Source organism: Heloderma suspectum, chromosome 1 (genome assembly GCF_057233095.1).
Source record: "Heloderma suspectum isolate Gila_16-S chromosome 1, 16-S_ref, whole genome shotgun sequence".
Lineage (NCBI taxonomy): Eukaryota > Metazoa > Chordata > Lepidosauria > Squamata > Helodermatidae > Heloderma > Heloderma suspectum.
The window spans coordinates 310,315,969-310,338,833 of record NC_139458.1 but is presented as its reverse complement, the minus strand read 5'-3'; positions in this window follow the sequence as shown (position 1 = coordinate 310,338,833).

The window sequence follows — 22,865 nt, the reverse complement described above, 5'->3', positions numbered from 1 at the left end:
GACATTTTCATAGTGGTTTGGGGAACTAATGCCAAATGCAAACATTATGCCTAGAAGCTGATGTAAAAATATGTATTAAAGCTTCTGCATTGTTTGCTCAGTTTGATTCTATAATGCCAGAAAATGTCTGAGCTCTCTTTCCACATATATTTCTATGAATACATGTTGTGACAGGAGTGATAAATAAAAATAAATAATCTAAACTTTTATAGTATCAAGAAACTAGATGATGATGATGGTGATGGTTTAGTATAGTTGCTAAGAGACTGTCTTATGAAGTTCCTGGTTCAAATATCATCTCTGCCATGAACTCACTAGGTGCCCTTAGGTTAAACTTTCTCAGTATCCCCATTTTCAATATAGGAGGAACTTTTGTATTTGGACTCTTATGTATTTTATTGTATTTTATGATATTGTGTTTTAAAGTGTTGTAGTAGGGATGTCAGAGAATTTCTCCATGAATCCCGAAATTGGTGGAGAAACGGTCTGCCCCCCCGCCCCCCCCGGGACGGGACTTACCTCGGGCGAATCCTCCTGGAGGCGGCGGCTTTGGCGGTGGTTCGGCGGCAGTTTGGCGGCAGCGGCAGCGGTGGCTGGTCTTCCGACCAGCTGCCGCCGCCGCCACTTCGAAGTAAAAAACAAAAAAACAAAAACAAACGTGATAGGCTACGTAAAGATTTACGTAGCCTATCACAGCTAGATTTCTAAAAAACACCGTGATAGGCTACGTAAATGTTTACGTAGCCTATCACAGCTGACATTTTTTTTTTAAGTTATCCATGATAAGCTACGTAAACATTTACGTAGCCTATCACGGCTGACTGCAGGGATGCAAACGGCGGCAGCTACGGCCGCCGCCATTTGCGTCCCGGTAGGAGACGCGGTTTCGCGGCCGGAGGGATGGGGCGCCTCCCCCCCGGCCAGAATTTCGGTGGGGAGGGATGGGGCGCCTCCCCCCCACCGCGAAGCAAGCGTCGGGATCAGGTAAGGGACTTTTGTCCATCCCTAGAACTTGTAAGACATGCTCAGTAATTCATAGGCAGTACAAGGGTGGGATAGGTGTGTGTGTATAGATAGACAGCTATAGATCTAGATAGATATAGATATTGGTATTAGGGATCTCAGAGAATTCCGCCATGGACTCCCCCGGAATCCATGATGGAATGGCCTCCCCCCCCCCCGTCACCCTGCGGAATTCCCCCGGGACGGAGCATACCTGGCGGTGGATGCGGCGGCTCCTGCAGTGGCTGATGCGGTGGCTCCGGCTGATCTATTGGCTGCTGCCGGGCTGCTGCAGCTGCAAATGGTGGCAGTCATAGCAGCCGCCATTTGCGTGGCTACCTTTCTTCGTGATAGGCTAAGTAAATACTTACGTAGCCTATCACGGCAAACAGCAGGGGCGCAAATGGCGGATGCTACACCATTTGCGCCCCTGCTCTTTGCTGTAATAGGCTATGTAAGTATTTACATAGCCTATCACAGCTTGGCAGCCACGCAAATGGCGGTCAGTGTAGCGGCTGCCATTTGCGGGAACAGCTGCCTGGCAGCGGCCGGAATTCCGGCTGTGGCTGGCCTGCCAGTGGCTCCGTGGAGTTGCCGCGGAGCGGAGCTGGCCAGGGAGGATTCCGGGGCTAGGGACGGAGCACCTCCCCCCCACCGCAGATGCCCCGGAACGGAGCCAGGTAAGTGTTCCATACATCCCTAATTGGTATTGATATAGAGCTGAAGCTGAGAGTCACTTGCCTTAAAGACTACCTAGCTAATTCACACTGAGAAAAAAGTTTTAACTGGAGACTTCTTGGTTCATATCATAGCTATTACATTCCCAGAACTATTGTTACAGAACAATCCTACCTATAAATGTCTACTCAAAAGTAAATCCCACTGAGTTCAATGGAGCTTACTCCCAGGAAGCTGGATATCATATTGCAGCCTTAGAAGTATGATTTACATTGATTTTGCTGAACATTGTTAGCCCAGTAAAGAAAAGCAACAAGACATATGATTAAGGTTATTCTGTTTGGGGGTGGGGGGTTCTTCAAATTTTGTGTACTGTATGTTATCACTATTTATGACAGTGGGTGCTCAAGAGATTTTCAGTGGATAACCCTAGACGATAACTTTGCTTTTTCTCACAAACAGTCTGAAATGATAAAAATGTAAAAGTCATCCAATAAATTACTCACTGCAAATTATTTTCCCTCTACAACTGCTAATGGCTCATTGTCAAGTTGGCAGGAATTATTAAATGAGGTGACTGAGAGAGGTCTATACTGGTGTTCGTATGATTCAGTATTTTCAGTAATGACTTGATGGCTGGAATGGAGAATATGCTAATCACATGTGTTGATTAAACAATGATGAAAAGAAACAAAAATATTCTGGGGATCAGAGTGAAAATTTATACATTGATCTTAAATCATGTAGTTTTTAGTAGGTATGCATATATACAATATATTTTATTTTATTGCATTTTAAACAAGTATAATTCAATATAATACCACCCCTATTCAGTTGCACTGGGATAGGGTATTATGAATAGTAAAGGGCTGTGCCATATTGCATGCCTCATGCAGGCTTTTCCCCATGCTAGCTTCTCCAGCAGGGAATGATAGAAGTTGCAGTCCAACACATTTGGAGGGCACAAGGTTGGAGGAGGCTGTTCTAGAATAGTGATGGATGGACTCACTCATGTCCGGCTTTGTTGGGCACTCGCCAAGCCACTGGGGATGCTGGAGAAATCTTCCATGGATTCAAATGAGACTGCATTCCAAAGAGTCTGACCTCCAGAGTCCACAATGGACCAGCTGTACTCATCTCCCAGACTGGAGGAGTTCCCGCAGGGTGGCTCTCCAGCTTCCTATAAAACACGGTAGACTTATGACTGCTTCCATTAGCTTATCACAGCAAAGTTACAGCTGTCAGTGGCATATTGTATACCATTTGTGGCCACAAAACACTTACTTTTACCTAAATGCAGCCATTAAAAGCTTCAGTTTAGGTAAAAGTAAGTGCTTTTCAGCCACAAATGGCATAAAAAGTGTACTTTATGGCTGTAATTTTCCCACATTTTATAGGAAGCCAGAGAGCTGCTCCGCCAACTCCAGCGGACAGGGCAGGGCCCCAAGCAGGGCCCCGAATTTCCCTGCAAGAGACCCTCCTGGACTGGACAGGGGGAGTTCATACCTCCCTATGAACTGCTGCTGTCACCTGCCCCTACCTGCACGAGCTTCGTCACAGCCTGGTGAGCACCTGATGAAGCTGTGGAGCCACCTGCCTTCCTAGCGAGCTGCCATTGTGCACAACAATGGCAGCTCAGGTGCTTCTGGGTAGGTAATGTTGCATAAACAGGCCCTATATGGACACCAAGTATTACCTACCTGGAAGCGCCCAAGCCGCCATGGTTGCACACAATGGTGGCTCCCTAGGAGGACAGGGCAACTGCCAGGCGCTTGCTAGGCTGCAGGCTGCTCACTGAGCAGGTCCACGAGCACCCCGCAGTTTGGTGGGCACTGTCAGGAGCGCCCTTGCTGCCTTCTGAAATCCTCAAGTAGCCAGAATCAAAACGCAGACGATAGGGCTCTTTTCCAAGGCTTTTCTTCCATTCAACCTAATGATGCTTACAGATGCTAATTGCCTGAGCCTAATGAGGGAAACTTAAAAGAGCTGCCTACTAGGGGTTTCTAGCCTTAGTGAATCAGTTGATCTCCGTTTGGAGGGTAAAAGCGGGAAGCCTCTGAACTTAAGGGCTAGGAGGTGAAAGTCCACCCCTTTCCCATGGGGCATCGGGGCGCAGCTGTTGACATCGCGCCAAGCGGGCTGAGCGCATCCTCTTGGAGCCCTCCATCTCCCGCTTGTCCCTGCGATGGCGCCTAGCATCCCAAAGCTCCAGTTGTCTGGAGCTCCCTGCCTGCCAGGGTCGCTACTACTCTCAGGAATGTGAGCAGGGAGGGGCTCTCCCTCCAGCGGTGCCTCTGAACAGCACATGGGTTCCTCTCCCATGGTTTGTATCTCTTCCTCAGAATCAGAACTACTTTGGGGCTCTATGGGCTCCAATCCAACCCTGACAGGCGGGTTCTGGGAAGGTGGGTGAGGGGGAGTCCATTGGACTCTACCTCCTCACAGACTCTTGCATCATCCCTGTTCTAGAGTAACTTCTGCAGCAAGGAGCCTTTTCGGCTCACGAAGGATTTCCACACACTTAAGAACCCGCTGCAGAAAAAACACTAGAGTACAGGGAAGCCAGCAATAGGGATGTCGGAGAAATCTGCAATGGAACCAAATGCGTTTGGATTTTTATGAATCCCACCCATGGATTCTGCAGCAGACCAGCTTTTCCCTATCAGGCGGACTCCGAAGACATGCAGACCATTTTTCTAACCTTCAGGAATTTCATGCAAATTTCGACGTGGAAAAACACACAGAAATAATAATTTTTAAAAACCCAACTGCAAATCCCCCATAGGCTAAAGTGTGAAAATGCACATTGGGGGATTTGCGCATTTTAGGGGGAATCTGTGCATTTTTTGCATCTGCGAATTTGTACAAATTTGGAAACTAAAGAAATGAATTCCGTTAATGGGCAGACAATAGAACGAACGGCACCTAACTACCCTCAAAACGTAGACAGAGCAGATTTTAAACAGTCCGTACATCCCTAGGCAGCATGAGACACATGATGATGGAGGCAAGACAAAAGGCCCAGTAGTCCCTTTCCACTAGCATTGCTCGTTCACTGATTTAATATCTGAATACAACAACTGCCAAGGGCAGAAATGCAGGACAATAATGGCTACGGTAGCATTGGAACTGGAATACATGACTGAGCCTCTGATCCAAGATGTCAGATCCCCCTCCATGCATGTTGTTGAACCATGGGGGACAGCTCACGCATTGTGGAATGCACCAAGACTGATCATATATGGGGGCCGGGGCTCAGGCGGGTAGGTAATAAAAGTGTTTAAGGACAGTTTGGGATGGATTCCAAAACACAAGTATATAAACATTTTTGTTCTCACTTATTTTAAAACACATGTCCTTTTTCTAAATGCACCTCGGGTCAACAGACAGCCTGTAATCACATGTGATAAGAACAGTCTCTAGCCCTTAGGCTGTGGACACTAGTTGGCCCCAATCCATCTCAAGTTAATTGTGAAAATCAGCATGACACTCTCCATGATTCTTTGACAGAAATCCTACTGAAAATCAATGGGACTTCGAATAAATATGATAAGGATTGGGCTGATCATCACACTGAAACTAAAGGAATGAGTTAGTTGTGTCTAACACAAGCCCCATTGTTGTCAATAGGACAGGCTGTTAGTAGACTCACTGCCAGCTCAGGATTACAGCCTTCACAACTATTTTATTGGGGCCTATATTTTTAATTTCTAGGGATGTACGAAAGTCACTTAACTTTTCGCGGATTCTGTTCATGGTTGGGGGGGAAGCGCTCCATCCCTTCCCCCGGAATCCTCGACGGGGGAGGGAGGCGATCCGGTCCTCCCCCCCGGAATCCTCAATGGCCGGCTCTGTTCCGTGGTGGCTCTGCAAAGCAGCCAGCCAGGCCACGGCCGTCCGCAGCTCGATTTCCAGCCGCAGACTGGCTGGTGTGGATGCAAATGGCAGCCGCCGTAGTGGCCGCCATTTGCATCCAGCCAGGGAGCCGTGATAGGCTGCGTAAATCTTTACGTAGCCTATGACGTCTGGGTAAAAAAACAACAACGGCGTACGCAAATGGCGGCGGCTATGGCGGCCGCCATTTGCATTCCTTATTTTTCGCCGTTTTAGTCTACGTAAATATTTACATAGGCTAAAACGGCAAATAAAAAAGGAACACAAATAGCACCCACTACGCTATTTGCATTCCCCCTTTTTTTTTTGGCCATAATAGTCTACGTAAATATTTACGTAGACTAAAACAGCGAAAAATAAGGAACGCAAATGGCACCTCCCATAGCTGCTGCCATTTGCATATGCCTTTTTTTTTTTTACCCAGACGTGATAGGCTATGTAAAGACTTACGTAGCCTATCAAAGCAAAGACCAGACTGCAAATGGCGGCCGCAGCAGCCGGTCGAAAGACCAGCCGCCGCCGCCGCCAGAGCCGCCGCCATCCGGATCATCCGCCCCAGGTAAGTCTCATCCTGGGGGGGATCCACGGGGGGGGAGGCCATTCCGCCACGGATTTCAGGGGGCCAAATGCCAGTGCATTCGGCCTCACTGAAATCCGTGGCGGAATTCTCCGCCATCCCTTTAATTTCTAGTGTAGCTTCCTGTAACATAGAAGTAAGATCTATAGATGTTCAAGTAATATCTTGAAGGAAATATGGTTAGGATCAGGCTGGATACATTCCATGATAATTAAGGTCACTTGCTCTTGAGGGATATGTACATAAGAATCTACAGGAACTTCAAAAAGGCAGATCTGTTTTTTTTGCATTTGGCCATAAGAAAACTGATTTTGCAGACATCTACTTAAAGTGAAAGAAAAAAAAACCTTTCCATTTGACATATCAGATCCTTTTCCCTCCTCTTAAAATGTGCACCCAGCTTCTCAAAGCATCTGTGTCCATGCAGCTATCTAGTAATGCAAAACAATCAGGTGGGGTGCCATAAATTGGGCAAAATATTAAGGTTTCAAAGGCAGTCATTGGGTGCTGAGTTAAGAAGTTTACTATGCGTTATGTGTTGTGTGTTCATAATAATATGCAATCTGCACTGTTATTACAACACAGCATGTCCATTTTCAGGGGGACCATTACCATTATGCTGTTAAATAGCAATCATAGTAATTGCTGCCTATATTTTTAAAAAACATAAATGATATGGATGGTTGAAAATGGCCTAAGGAGTTTTCCCTCTACATTTTGTGCAGACATCTACAATAAATAATCTATACATATGTACATTGCAATTCAGCTTAGCATATCAAAGAGTTCATCATAAATGACATGGTCATGCTGACAGAAACCAACAAATCTGATGTATCTTGGCACAGCTTCACCATTCTTTCACAAAATATCATTTGTTCAAGAAACTGAGGCTTTTAAAAAACTAATTTTATCTGTTTATGAACACAACTCACTCTTCCCTTCATTTCTGTACACACCTTTATGGACAGAGAACAAGGTTAAAGGTTTTCCACATCGGGACTAAATAGGGATTCCACCTCACCTTGATTATTAGGGGTTGGACTTGATGGTCTTATAGGCCTCTTCCAACCCGACTATTCTATGATTCTATGATTACCTCAAGCAAGGGAGGTATCCCACTCAGATGATGGAAGACAACAGAAGAAGCCAATGTGGCTTCACAAAAAGGTTAGAGATGATGACCTGAAAACAAAAAAGGACACATATAGGAAGTGGAAAGAAGGCCAAGTAACAAAGGAAGAGTACAGGCAGGTAGCACAGAATTGCAGGGATGGCGTCAGGAAGGCTAAAGCTGAGAACGAGCTGAGGTTAGCGAGGGATGCTAAAAACAACAAAAAGGCTTTCTTCAGCTACGTGCATAGTAAAAGACAGAGGAAAGAAATGGTGGTTCAGCTATTAAATAAGGATGGCAAAATGATAACAGATGATAAAGAAAAGGCAGAGGTGCTCAATTCCTACTTTGGCTCAGTCTTCTCCTGAAAGAGCGTCTATGACCCCCCTGGCAAAGGCAAAGTACAGGCTGAAGGGGCAGGATTGCAGCTTGAGATCGATAGGTATATGGTCAAGGAACACCTAATTACTTTGAATGAGTTCAAATCTCCAGGGCCAGATGAACTGCACCCTAGAGTAATAAAGGAACTGGCAGAAGAACTCTCAGAACCACTGTCTATTCTCTTTGAGCAATCATGGAGGACGGGTGATCAAGTAACCTTCCTTGTGGACTGTGGGAATGCTGTAGACATAATATACCTCGACTTCAGCAAAGCTTTCGACAAAATGCCCCATGATATCCTGATGAGCAAACTAGCTTAAAGTGGGCTAGATGAAACAATGATCCGGTGGATCCACAGTTGGCTACAGAATTGGACAGAATTGGTGGATCCACAGTTGGCTACAGAACTGATAAGAGTGCTTATCAATGGGACCTTCTCAAACTGGGGAGAGGTAATGAGCAGGGTACTGCAGGGCTCAGTCCTGGGCCCAGTGCTCTTCAACATTTTTATTAATGACTTGGAGGAGGAGGTGCAGGGAATGCTGATCAAATCTGCAGATGACACAAAATTGGGCGGGATAGCTAATACTTTGGAAGACAGAAACAAAAATTCAAAGTGATCTTGATAGACTGGAGCGCTGGGCAGAAAACAACAGAATGACATTTAATAGGGATAAATGCCAAGTTCTGTACCTAGGAAAAAGAAACCAAATGCACAGTTACAAGATGGGAATACGTGGCTCAACAACACTACAAGCAAGAAGGATCTTGGCATGGTTATCGATCACAAGCTGAATATGAGCCAACAATATGATGTGGCTGCAAAAAACAGCAAATGCTCTTTTGGGCTGCATTAATAGAAGCATAGCTTCCAAATCCCGGGAAGTACTAGTTCTCCTCTATTCAGCAGTGGTTAGGCCTCATCTGGAGTACTGTGTCCAGTTCTGGGCACCACATTTTAAGAAGGATGCAGACAAGCTGGAGAGGGTTCAGGGAAGAGCAACAAAGATGACCAGGGGACTGGAAACAAATCCCTATGAAGAGAGACTGAAAGAACTGGGCATGTTTAGCCCAGTTTAGTTACAGGAAGCCAGATTCCAGCTGAACATCAGGACAAACTTCCTGACGGTTACAGCAATACGACAATGGAACCAATTACCTAGGGAGGTGGTGGGCTCTCCCACACTGGAGGCATTCAAGACGAGGCTGGACAGCCATCTGTCAGGGATGCTTTGACTTGGATTCCTGCACTGAGCAGGGGGTTGGACTAAATGGCCTTGTAGGCCCCTTCCAAGTTCCAACCCTACTATTCTATGATTCTATGATGTGGTGTCATGATTAAGAGTATAAGCTTTGAACTGCGAAGCTACTAGTTTGAATAGAACCTGTCACTAGGTGAAGTCTCCCCTCCCCTTTCCACCAGTGTCCTGAATGGAACAGTGGAAACAAGTCTGGATCTATCGCAAGGAAAGAAAGTTACAACAAATTTATAGAACAATGAAATCATGATATTCAGAAGACTGGTACTGTATACAAGGAGGGAAGCATTGCTTGGTAGGCAAAGGAGAGAGGGACAGCCCTTTCACTTCACTTGGTAAACTATCCATCTTTCCTACTTTTAGCACATATTAAAGAACTATGGAGGAGAGGGAAAAAGAGGGAAGACAGGAGAGAGAGAAGCTGGAGAAGCAGCCCAAGCAGGTGCTCATTTAAGCCTGCAGGATATCAGATACCCAGCCCCTATCTTAGCCCTACTCTTTTGGCTGGTGATGGAATTAAATAACCTGTTGTTGTTCATGCACCTTGATACAGGGGATCTCTACACCTCAAGTTTATTGTGCATTCATGGTTGCTCACTCACTGAATTGTGTGGGTCCGTTACATGACGTCATTGTTGTCCAGTCATTATTCCACTATTTCCTCCCACCTATTTCGGGTTTTCCTCAAGTGGAAAAAAATGGGTATTTTTCCAGATATATGCACAAATGGAGCGCCATGTCCTCCCTGTGTATTTCTCCCCTAGCATGAATGAAGCGGTCGGTGTGGTTGTTGGGGGTGTGGTTGTGATGTTGAAGGTGGTGATGAAGGTCTGATGGGCTTTCAGCCTTCCCACTCCTGCACCATTTTGGCTCCTCGCCATTTTCAGCCTGCCTGTTCAAAACAGAGCGGCAGAGCAGCAGCGGGGGGGGGGGGGCAGAGCGGAGGAGCAGCAGAGGGGCTGAGCAGCAGGGGCTGGCCAAAAGCATGGGACAGGGAGGCAGGGCCCAGGGAGATCAGTGTGGGGCTGTCCACATGTCAGTCCCCATCCACCGTGTGCAAGGGGAAGGAAAGGGGCAGGAACCCAGGAGCAAGTATTGCTGAACCTGGAGCTGAACCTCTTCACGGAAGCATAATGCTATGGGAACGGCCATCTACAGAGAAGGAAGCGCATGTAAAGGGAATCAGTTGTGATCCTGCATTTAGAATGGAAGTGGAAAGCCACATTTTAAATGCAGGTTTTTAGGCTGGTGTAGAAATTCCACCAGTCATTCAAAAGTCTTAATACCTGTGAATGTCTCGGTATTAGCTGAATCATCACTTAGGGCAATTACCCCTGGGATGCCAGAGATGTAGGGCTAATTCCAGTGAATAATACCCCTTTGATACACATGTCGTGCAGACGCAGGCTTACTTTGAGAGCAAAACAGTCTTAGAATCAGAAAACAAATGTGTCCCCCATTCACTTACAACCAGTAAATGCATTATAGAATTGTGTAGTGGTTTTTAATGTGATCCTTAATTGTTAAACTGAGGCCAATGCAGTTTGCTTATATTATCATATCACCATCCTCATATATTTATTTATTTAATCACATTATACTTTTCATTTCAGTGTAAATGTGATATTATCTGTACTCAGCCTATTATCTTTTCCCCCTTAAATTACCTTGCAATATTAACATATAAAATTGACTGTCCCAAAGTGGATTACGGTTATACGTGTGGTCAATTCTAATATGAAGCTGTGATTACCTGGCTATTTTGAGTTATAAAAATATTAGCACTGCTTTAACCATATTTTAAAACTCCGTCATTTAATGGAGCTCGGGGTCTATAATTCCAAACAAAAAAATCCGTAACAGATGGCAAGAAGGGGTTTGTTCCCAGGCCAGATGAGCACTTCATTACACCTTCTTCTTCTAAGACTAATTGGGAACACATTCCAAAAACTAGAAGCGAACAGGTTGCTTCTCATGTGGAAAGATGAGCTCTGCACAACAGATTTAACCATTGCTTCACCTCACCACTTCAAAATAAATAAAATTATTCAGTAGTGAAATGATTTACGAAAACAAAAGAATTGGTACATAACTCAAGGATTTCTAACATATAAGTCCGGTAATGCTAAACAGTTCTAGAGGCAGCAACGCTTAGGGCATTTAGGGCGCAAGCCTATCGAGACAGGTGACCACCTCCGAATGCAGGGGCAACCATCTATCCAATGAAGGGCAGGAGAAGTGCAGAGGGGATCGTCCCCTACGCACTTCAGCTGCCCTGCATTTGTGGCTAGGCAGTCGATTTCGGCTGTCTAGCCGTGGGAAGGCGGAGTGGGGGGGCTGACACAGGATGATGCATAGGAAGCATCAGAATGGCACTTCCACCCACTCGGGCACACCCCGAGGAATGCTCCTTTTTCGCTGCTCCGCACTCCTTTTCCAAGTACAGAGTGCAGGACTGTTCCATGCTACCTATGAGGCAGCACGGAAGGGGTAGAGGTCAGTTTCCAGGAACCAACCTATCCTATGGTCGTCTAGCTGCTGACTAGTGGCCATAGGATTGAGCCTTTATTTATTTATTTATTTATTTATTTATTTATTTATATCCCACCTTTCTTCCATCATGGAACTCAAGGTGGCTACATGTGTTTCCCTGGTGGTCTCCCTTCCAAGCACTGATCAGACCCAAACCTGCTTAGCTTCAGCAAGGTGGCTGCCTCATGTGCCTTCAGACTATGCCCTGGCATCCCCACGCTAGGGATGGACAGATTTTGTTAAATGTGTTCCATCTTTGTTTCCTGGATTGTCAGATTTCTTTTGTTACATCCTCCATTCATGACAGAATTGGATTTTTGTACAAGAATTTCATTTGTGTTCGCAAATGTGCATTTGCGCTAATGTGCACTTGAGCAAATGTGCATTAGCACAAATCCCCACCCCCACCCCCCAAGTAAAAAACCAGCCAGCAAGTCTGGGGAATCTGTGCAACTCAGAAAAAGATGGCCCACTGCAGAATCCACAGGTTGTATTCATAGAAATCTGAACTCATTTGAATCCATGCCACGTGTTGAAACTGAAGCCCACAGACCAAATCTAGCCCTCTTAGGGTGCAATCCTGTGCAGGTTTAGACAGAGAAAAGTCCTACAACTCTTAGTATTCCCCACCCAGCATGGCTTTTCTTTGTCTAAACATGCATAGGATTGTGCCCTTAGGGTCCCAGTTCAGCCTTCCAAGACTCCCAGATGGCCCCACTCCCTTTTGCCCAATCACTGTTCATTTGATGGTTTCCCAGCTTTTGCATATATTCCCTCTATTCTAAAAGGTTGAATGTGTGCCCCAAGGTTTAGTTACTGGCAGTCAGAGCTTTAAGCTAAAACATGCGGATATTTTTGGCATTTTGGCCAACTCTTTTGCCTTTGACTGCACCTGTTTCCCTTTCATTCTATCTACCACCAGAATGCAGCCCCAGAGAGCTTCTCCAAAACTGAATTTGGACCAAAAGATCTTCAACACTCCTGGCTGATGTTTTAAACTACTATATTACATCAGGTCTGGCTATACAGTTGCACTTCTTGGGCAATATATATTTTTAAAGATATATTTAAAGATATCAGATATGTTTATCTGAATGAACCAGCAAAGACAACTGCAGACTAAAGAAAGCACCCTCTACCTGGTCCAGCAAGGATTGGATATGCTGAAACAAAGCAACCAATCCTCTAAACTAGAACCACTGAACTAGAATCATTCTTCATTTAGGGCGCGATCCTATGCATATTTAGACAGAAAGAAGTCCTACAACTCCCAGCATGCCCCAGCCAGCATGGCTAGTTGGAGCATGCTGGGAGTTGAAGACTTTTTTTTGTCTAAACATGCATAGGATTCTGCCTTCAATGAACAAATTATTTTAAAAGTCATACAAAGGTATGCCCTTATAGCCTTAATACTATTTTTAATGCAGGTCTAAAAAACAGTGCTCCATAAATATTTGTGGCCAGCAGAATGTAGAATTTTAACAAGCTGTTCGCTGAAGCTTCTGAAATATCAAACATCTTTCCCCACACTGCTTCATGGTAATTCCACTTCCATCTCATTCATGAGCAAAACGTACTTCCTTGAGTTAAGTCGTTCCCAAAAACCTGCTCAGAAGGCATTTGTCCTCATTGACAGATTATAACTTCACATCTTTGAATTTTTTTCATCATCAACTACTGTAAGATGCCCCTGGATGTTTGGAGCTAGTGCAGAATCCAAAGCTACCCATGTTATCTGAAGACTGAACACATGAAATTATCACAGGGAACATTTTGTCACAGAAGAACATCCTGAAGTAATTCTCACCGTGATATCACAATAACGCGAAGTATTGAAGGCCAGCATTCCAATAAAAAGGGCCACTAAGTGTAGCTTAGAGATTGTATTATAGTAAGCCGTACAAGAGTACTACAAATAAACAAACAAATAGCAGGGTATGCAAACAAATCCAGAAATATATGTTTTTATTTAGTATCGTCATACAAATTGTCTGCAAATATACTAACGGTGGAATCCTACACATGTTTCAACAGAAAAAAGTCCTATAACTCCCAGCATTTTCCAGCCAGCACATCTGGGAGTTGTAGGACTTTTTTTTCTGTCTAAACATGCATTTTGACTCAAGTTATTAGGATCCATGCAGTCTATGCAGTCCATGCTTACTCAGAAGCAAGTCTCTCTGTATTCCAGGTAAATAAAGGATAGCAGCCATACAGCCCAATTATGTTCTTATTTTTTGCAGAAATAAGTCGTGTTGAGTTTAGTTGGGCTTACTCCACAATCAATGTGCATTCTAAAGCTACGGCAGTCCAATCTATACACTTATTAAACTAGGATGATTTAAGCCAATTTAGTCCTTTCAATTGTGGACCATTCTGAGGCACTTTAAAACACAGTTTTCAACTTGGACTTCTGATTTATTTATTTTTTAAAAACATCTTTCTGATGTACAGAGTTAATTCAAAAATACTTCATTTTATCAATTCCCCATAGGAACTGGAGGAAATAATCACATTACTATCTGTAGATGGCAGGCCTTTGAGAGTAGTATTTTTTGCTTTGACTCTTCTTCTATCCCAGTTCCTTTCCCCAGCTTTGTAACACCCAGTTAAGCAAACAATACTTTCCCTTTCATGGTGGAAAACCTGGGCCAATGACACAGCTGAAGCTAAAACTGTTTGAGCTTTTGTTGGGATCTGGCTGGAGGTCATTGCTTAGTGGAAGGCGAGAGTGCTCCGACTTTCACCACAAATACTTTACAAGGCAAGGAACTTTAAAGATGGATGACAGCAAAAACTATTAGAAGATTAACGAGGATCCCTGTAGCCTGGTCTTTTATGGATCGCCAGCTTTTCTTTTATCAGCCATATTTACTGAGCAAGTAAATCTAATACTAAGAAATATGAAAAGATCTCCCATAAGCCTGCTTAAAGCTAAAAGAGCCTAAATAAAAACACCATCCTACCAATGATAAAAGCCCAACAATTTTTAATTTAAAAAGAAGAAAGAGCAAAAAGGAATAATAACCACCAGCACCTAACCAGGATAAGCTCCCTTGTGTCTGTCAATTAGTCATTTGCTGTTCCCTGCCAAGCAGATTTTGAGCTGTCTTTGCTCATTTGACAAAAGAAGGTAACATAAGGTGGCTAACCATATTGTAGCACTGATATGTTATTACACAATATGTTAAAGCTATAAGATTGTGAATAAAACTATAATGTTTTTATGTTATACAGTCTTTAACTGGAGCCTTTACGACGCAAACTGCATCCTACCACAGTTGCTCAGCAGGTGAGCTGAATCTCTCTCTGTGTGTATATATATATATATATACATATATATATATATATATATATATATACACACACACACACACATATTGGAGAGTAATAAAGTAATATGGGCTTACAGTAATAGGGCCAGATAGTAATAAACATTTTTTTGGTAATAGATTACAATACACGTGCAGTGTTTTTTGTAATGGATACTATACAGGTGCGGGTAATATGTGGTTCATCAGCTTTTTTTCCTTTTCTTTTTTAAGGTCTGAATTCCCCAAACTGTTCCATTTAAGCAAAGCTCCCTCAGGCTCACCTTGCATTGAGATCAGCAAATCACAAACAAGAGTGGACAAAGCTTTCAGAAATGTGCTGTCCTTCCCAAGAGTTCTATATTTGCCCATAAGTGCTACCCCCTTCCCATTCACCCCCAACTCCCCTACTGGGTGGTGGCTACTGCTGTTGTGATAGAGAGAGAACTCTCATTCTTCTTCTCTTCCCTTTGGCTGCTGCTGTAGTTGCAGCAGCAGAGAGGTCAAGAATCTCTCTCTTAAGATGAGTAAGTTTGCAATACCTGTATTTTGAGCAAAGGAATCATGAATTTCAGCCATGTCTCTAGTTCTGTTGCACTATCAAGTATTTCCTTGGGAATCTAGAGCTGAACAGAATATGAAAAAGGAGGTTCAATGTACTATGTACCCTTTTTGCCTTATGACCATTTTCAGCCTTAAGCCTGATACTATGTTTTCAGTGCATAAAATGGAGCAATACGTGCTTGGGATGTTACCAAGAAGCTCAGCCATTATGCCTTTTTGTACACAGGTAGTTTGGCTTTTGTATTTATAGAACTAGAGGTAGTGGGCCCCACACAATTTTTGTTAAGTCTAGGAACTGAGATCAGTGATTTGTGATGGTTTCAGGGATTATGCTCAGCAGAAACAAACCCTATTCATCCAGGATATTTTGGGCTTCTCCACAACAGGTTTTTTATCCCACAACTTACCAGGACTTCTTTGCAGGATTAAGATAGACTCCTTACACAGGCTGACATGGGCTTTTGTTCCAGGACTTCCTTTGTCTGCATAGCCACTATATAGTGCTGTGTTATAGCAAAACTGCACGATTTAATGCAGCCATTAAAATGGAATGTCATTTATTGCTGCATTATCCCCAATCTTTTAAAAACCAGGATAAAGGTCAGAAAGTGTGGGAGGCACCCTGGAGGTTGACAATGTTGTGTAAAGGACCCACAAATCTCCCTGAATGACTGATCATGAGCATGCAATAAAAGCCTTGAGTAGAAATGCTCATAAGGTAAGGGACTGGGGAGATAGTTGGCAGCAAGATATTGCTGTCATAGGGTGAGGGGCAGATCTGACTCTTGCTTTCTTGGAAACTGGACTGAAATGAAGACCACCCCAGGTGTTTTTTTTCTTGGTCAGTTGGCAACGTTTCCACTGGACTTCGTAGACAGAGCATTGCACACTGAATATTGGTGTGATTTTGCTGAGAATGGGGAGACTTGATGCGTGTCTCTTGCATGGATAGGGGTAAGGAATGGATCCACAAAATACTGAATTCGACATTGCTTCTCTGTTCATTAGTGTCCAGTGCAGAGCCTCATATGCATCCCATAGGAGTGCACATCCTCTGGGAGAAATTCTCTTCTACACAGCATGGCTTTCAACTGATGTGCAGTGATGAGAAATTGCTGCACAGTGCACTTCTGTTTAAAAAGAGAGACAAAAGCCTCCTGATATGCTGAAACAAGGAAGAAACCACAACAGTAGAAAATTATAATTCAACACACACAAAGGGAAAGAGTTACTCCTTTATTCCCACCATCATATACAACATCCCTAACCCAGGTTTATCATGTCATCAATACTGAGTTATAGCTTGGATCCTTTGCAAGCCAGTAAGTATACAACACTGGGAATGAGGGATCAGATACTTTGCCATTCACATCCAGTAGCTTTTATAACTTCCTTGAATGTGTAGCTTTTGGCCCAAGAGTAATAACGCCATCAATAATATCAGCCTTGAAAACAACTTATTTTAAACTTTCTAGCAACAAAAGTTGTTGCAGCCATCGCTACTGTCCTTTTATAAAAATTCATATATTTGGAATATATCAGCTTGATAAAAAAGGGGGCTGCTTGGAACAAGCAATATGACTCTCCTGGGTTTTAGCTGGTATGTCTTCTCCTGGATTCAGCTGGCCTTCCTAAGGATTGTATGTGAGTCCCCAGAAGCCTAGGGAGTCTGGGAGTGGAAACTGAATGATACTACCATTTTGCATGAGAGATTCTGTAGAATAGATTTGCATATGTCCACCCATTCCCATTTACCAGGGACTGTTCTTATTTTCAGGTATCTGTCCCTGGTTAATTAATAGCTAGCTCTATTTTGCCTTTGGTGGGATGCCTTTTTAAAAAATTTGTTAGTATACACAGACATGCAATAGAGTGCACTAGCTTCACACACACACACACACGCACACCACTACTGATAACTACTTATCCTGATAGTAGAAAACATTTCTGAGCATTTGAGTTGCAGCTGTTCTGTAATGAAAAGAACCAGATCCATTGTGAAATCTAATTCTGTTAATGTTCCTAGGTTTTCTACAAAGTAAACTGTTCTGGTCAGTTTACTAAAATGCCCTGCTTCGGAAAACAATGGAAGCAGACAGTTTGCAGGGTAAATGAATACATTTACAGTACGGCCCTCAGAGCCTTTAGCAATCTTCGGTGTGAAAACAGGAGTGTTACAAATACACAACAGTGAGTGTCCCTATTTGGATTAGTCAAATGAGGGAGGGTATGGATTTGCACACAGAGGAATGAAGTGGAGTAGGAATTAGTAGTAAGGGCAAAGGCATGTTTCAGTATTATGGTCCTTCTTCTGCAGGTCCAGATTAATAACAGATGATGCATACTCTGTGCTGATCTTGTTTTGTTTAGACTCGTGACTCAGGTGCCCTAGCCCAATAAAGACGTTGTTCTTGTTGTTTTATGCATTTCCATATCATAAGAAGAGCTGTGCTGGATTAGACTAAAGACCTATCTAGACCATCATTCTGCTCACACCGTGGCCAACACGATAGCACTCTCCTGCTTGTGTTCCCCAGCAACTGGTACTGAGAGGCATTCTGCTTCTGATAGTGGAGGTAATATACAGCCATCATGAGTAGTAGACATTGATAGCCTTATTGTACACAAATGTATCAAATCTTGTTTTAAAGCTGTCCAAGTTAGTGGCCATCACCACATCTTGCTGTATAAAATTAAATTTACAGGGGACATCATATATATTTACATGGTACAGAATTAATTTCAGACTCCTGGTATAGAATTACATGCTTGAACGTAGAACATTTTCGCGTAGCGCGGTGCCCAAGGGCACCAAGGCACTTACAGGGGCCTCCAATAGCACTCACAAAGCCCTCCCCTCCCTGCCCCCTTAAAAAAAAATGTTTTAAGAAACACTTTGGAAAATGTTAGGACAGTCTTCTTTCTCTCCTTTCTAGCCTCAAGCCTTGCTCTTTCTCTTTCCTCTACTCCTTTGCCTTGCTATTTCCCCCTCCCTCCCAGCCTCTAGCCTTGCTATCCCCCCACCCACTCCGTGGTGTCATGTCTTTAGCTCACTTTTAAGCTACGTCCCCACAGCAACCATTATGTGACTAGCCATATCCATTATGGGAGCCATTTTGCAGTGGTGCCCACAGTAGTTTCTCAAATTTCCAGATGTTCCCACGGGTCCAAAAGGATTTAGGTTTTTCCTTCTTCCTGATGCACTAGTTTTATATATGTACAGAGTGTTCTTTCTCTCTCTCTCTTTTTTTTTTACATGGGGTGTATTTAGTCCCAGGAATTCTGCACTTTGTATGTATGTGTGATGACTAACTCTTAATTTTGATAAAACAAATAAACCTACACATTTTATGGTAAAACTATACACAGACTAGGGGATAGTATGCAATCTGATGATGATCAAGCAAGAAAATGACACCCCCCCCCCCCACACACACACATTCAGTTTCCACTCCCAGACTCCCTAGGCTTCTGGAGACTCACATACAATCCTTAGGAAGGCCAGCTGAATCCAGGAGAAGACATACCAGCTAAAACCCAGGAGAGACACATTGCTTGTTCCAAGCAGCCCCCTTTTTTCTCAAGCTGATATATTCCAAATATATGAATTTTTATAAAAGGACAGTAGCAATGGCTGCATAGAAGTTTTCTGTTTCCTCAATGTATAGTTTTAAGACATATTGGTAATCTGTTTGTTCCAGTTGTTTATTGTTTATTGAAATGAAGGTAGAGGGATATGGATCTTATCAAAATGAGGGTTTCTGGTTTTAAAATGCTAGTTAATGTAGTGATTTGTCCATGTTCTTTTATTTTGTATTTTCTTCCCCTACATTTCCAGCTACCTCAATTGTTATGGGAAGCTGCAGGAGCAGTTGTTTGTTTTTAATGAGAACTTAGTTGTTGTATTTAAGTAAACTAGCATCCTTCCTTTCTCGGGACTAAATTAAAAAAAGGCCTCATCGAGGTAAAGTCTAGCAATGTAAGATTCCAACCGCTATTAATCACATAATCACTTCTAAGGCCAACAAATTAACAGTAATACCCTTTAATGTGCAAAGCACATAAAACCAATTAACACACAGCAGTGCAAGTAAATTATACAGGGGAGGAAAATCTTCTCCCTTTACAATGTTTTCCAGAACCCCAGGACAAGGGGAATATATATATATATCTCCAGAATTAAAGTGATAGCTTTGGTTGGCTAGGAGTGCAGTCTTATACATGTTTACTCAAAACCTATGTTCAATTGGGCTTATTCTCAGGAACGTGTCTATAGTATTGTAACCTTAAAGTGTAATTCTCTGCATGTTTACTCAGAAGTAAGTCCCTCTACGTTTAATGGGGCTTACTCCCATGTAAGTGGGTATAGGGTTGCAGGGATTCGTAGCATTAATGTATATACTGATATTCCTGTTGGGTTGTTATTATTATACTGCAAAGAATGCTGCTGCAAGAAGGGAGAGATTACGGCCAAAACAGACATTACCTTAAATGTGTGTCTAGCAACTATGCCTTCCACCCCCCATTTTTACTCTAGAGTAGGCACAGGCCCCTAATCTGGTTTGGGACCTTAGTGTGGGGATTGGGGGACATTAAGGTATAAATTGGGCCATCATGAGAAATGCCGGGTTGGATGAATCAGAGGTCGGAATTAAGATTGCTGGGAGAATTATCAACAACCTCCGATATGCAGACGATACCACCCTAATGGCAGAAAGCGAAGAGGATCTCAAGAGCCTCTTGTTGAGGGTGGAAGAGGAGAGTGCAAAAGCTGGTTTGAAACTCAACATTAAAAAAACTAAGATCATGGCATCTGGCCCCATCACTTCTTGGCATATAGAAGGGGAAGAAATGGAAGCAGTGACAGATTTTACTTTCTTGGGCTCCAAGATCACCGCAGACGGTGACTGTAGCCATGAAATTAAAAGACGCTTGCTCCTTGGGAGGAAAGCTATGGCAAACCTAGACAGCATAGTAAGAAGCAGAGACATCACCTTGCCGACAAAGGTCCGTCTAATCAAAGCTATGGTTTTCCCAGTAGTAATGTATGGCTGTGAGAGCTGGACTATAAGGAAGGCTGAGCACCGAAGAATTGATGCTTTTGAACTGTGGTGCTGGAGAAGACTCTTACGAGTCCCCTGGACTGCAAGGAGGTCAAATCAGTCAATCCTAAAGGAAATCAACCCTGACTGCTCATTGGAAGGACAGATACTGAAGCTGAAGCTCAAATATTTTGGCCACCTAATGCGAAGAGAAAACTCTCTGGAAAAGACCCTGATGCTGGGAAAGACTGAAGACAAAAGGAGAAGGGGACGGCTTAGGATGGGATGGCTAGATAGCATCACAAATGCAATGAATATGAACTTGAGCACACTCCGGGAGAGAGCGCAGGACAGGAAGACCTGGCGTGCTATGGTCCATGGGGTCACGAAGAGTTGGACACGACTGAACGACTGAACAACAATAAACCTACTCTAAAGTAAAAATTAAAACAATATATAGCTGCTGGACATATATTTAAAGCAATGGCTGCTGTGTCCTTAGTTCTTTTCTCACCCATTATTTCCCTGATCTAAAGATTTCATGATACTCTTTGCTTTTAATTGCTGCCTTGCAAAACAACTTGGTAAGAAAAGAAAAAAAGACTACTGGTATACACGTTTGAATATAATGTGTAAATTAGCCTTAACCTATCATATTAGCCACATTCACACAAAACTCTAAGGATTTAACATTACATGCACGAGCATCTGCAAGCCCAAGCAAAGCCTTGGACTTGCCTTGCCCGGTGCCTGCTAAGGACAGCCAAATCTGTCAGTTCCACTTTCTCTTGTATTTGAATTTTTTAAATCTCTAGTTCTTCCTCTCCCAGACATACAAAAAACTTAAGCAAATTTTGGTAACATCTTTTCAAAAATGATCTGAAACAAAAAAATTACCCATCTGCCACCAGCCAAATTCAATAGGTACAGCTATTCCCAGTACTGAGATGACCAGATGTAATAGCCAGCCTGCCAGATAGCTGTTAAAGATGAGTCTGGCTCTGGCAGAAAAGAGGTGGCAATCCTAATTCAGCACTAACATGGCTTGCATACACAGGGATTGAAGCCCAGAACTTTAAAAGCAAAGCACTCAAAGCCCTAGGCCTGGATGGATGGATGGATGGATGGATGAACCTATCACTTTTGGTGTCTCTCACATTCAATTTATTTTAATGTCAAAGAGGAACCTTGCAAATTTTGGTAAATTTTTCATTACCGGAATGAAACACAATTCTCACTCATCCTCTTCCTGCCTGGCTGGGAGGACTCCTGCCAAGTTTAGTTTCATTTTCTCCAATTCCTGGCTTGTTGTTACATACAAACCAGGAATCGTGCTTTAAAAAAACCTCTAGTCTGTTAAACAAGCCAGTGAAAAATCCAGGGTTTGTTGTTGGCTTGTTGAGCAATTGACTAAAGTTTGTTTAAGCCAGGGTATCTAACAACAAGCCAGGAATCAGGAAAAGTGAAAAAAAAAAAGACAACTGGGGCCCTACCGCTGGCTGCATAGGAGGATGAGGTGGAGAAGGGAGAGGAAGGCTCAGGCACATAATACTAAATCCTGGTTTAGGGTTACATGCAAATTGGCCTGTTAGGTCAAACATTGCAACATGTCTGTTTCATTTTTTGAAGAGCAATCTTAATGATGAATCACTAATTCCAGCCAATAATTAACTTTCAATATACAGTAATATGCTATGGGCATGTAGGCAGATCTTTAAGTATAGGGCTGTCCTGGAAAGGTTTATGTGAAGGCTTCTGTGATTTAAGACGCTCTTAAAACATCCTTTCTTCTTGTTCACTTTAAATTACTATAGCACTACATTGTAAAAGTAAGTTGCTTGATTTTATCAGGAGTTTGGGGCATTCTTGTGTTCCATTAACAGCTATTCCCATTTCTAAAACATAACACTTCTCTACATGTTTCTCCCATCAAACTGAACTTCCAAGGGCTGGGGCAAGGGGGATACTAAATGCAAGGATGGCTTAATATGTCATCCTATTGCTAATGTATAAAACAGCCCCAGACTCAATATAATTGTAAAGTTGATTGTATAATGAATATAAATATGCTAAAATACACTGGTTGTCTGAAGAACTAAGACTGTTATTCATTCAGAGTAAATACTGCTTTGCCGGTAGAATTAGTCTGTCTTAACATATATTTTTTATTTCCTACATATTTATCTCACCCATCTGTCAAGTCACTCAGTGCCAAAGAAGTGAGAAAGATCATTTTATACAACCGATGTCAATTCTGACCCTACTCGGCTTGGAAGTAAGTCCCTTTGAAATAATGCAATGTACTTCCAGGTAAATCTGTTTAGATTGTGCTTGCATTTTAAAACAACAATGTGAGTTTGTAGTTTTTCCTTCTTCATTTTATTAGTGATGTGGGATGCTTATTAATCAGTGTTTAACAATGTAATTACAGCTGTTTTTAGTCACACTAGATAACACAGATGAATAAATGATCCAAAAGTAGTGGTGTGTGTAAAAAGGGTAATGAATTCT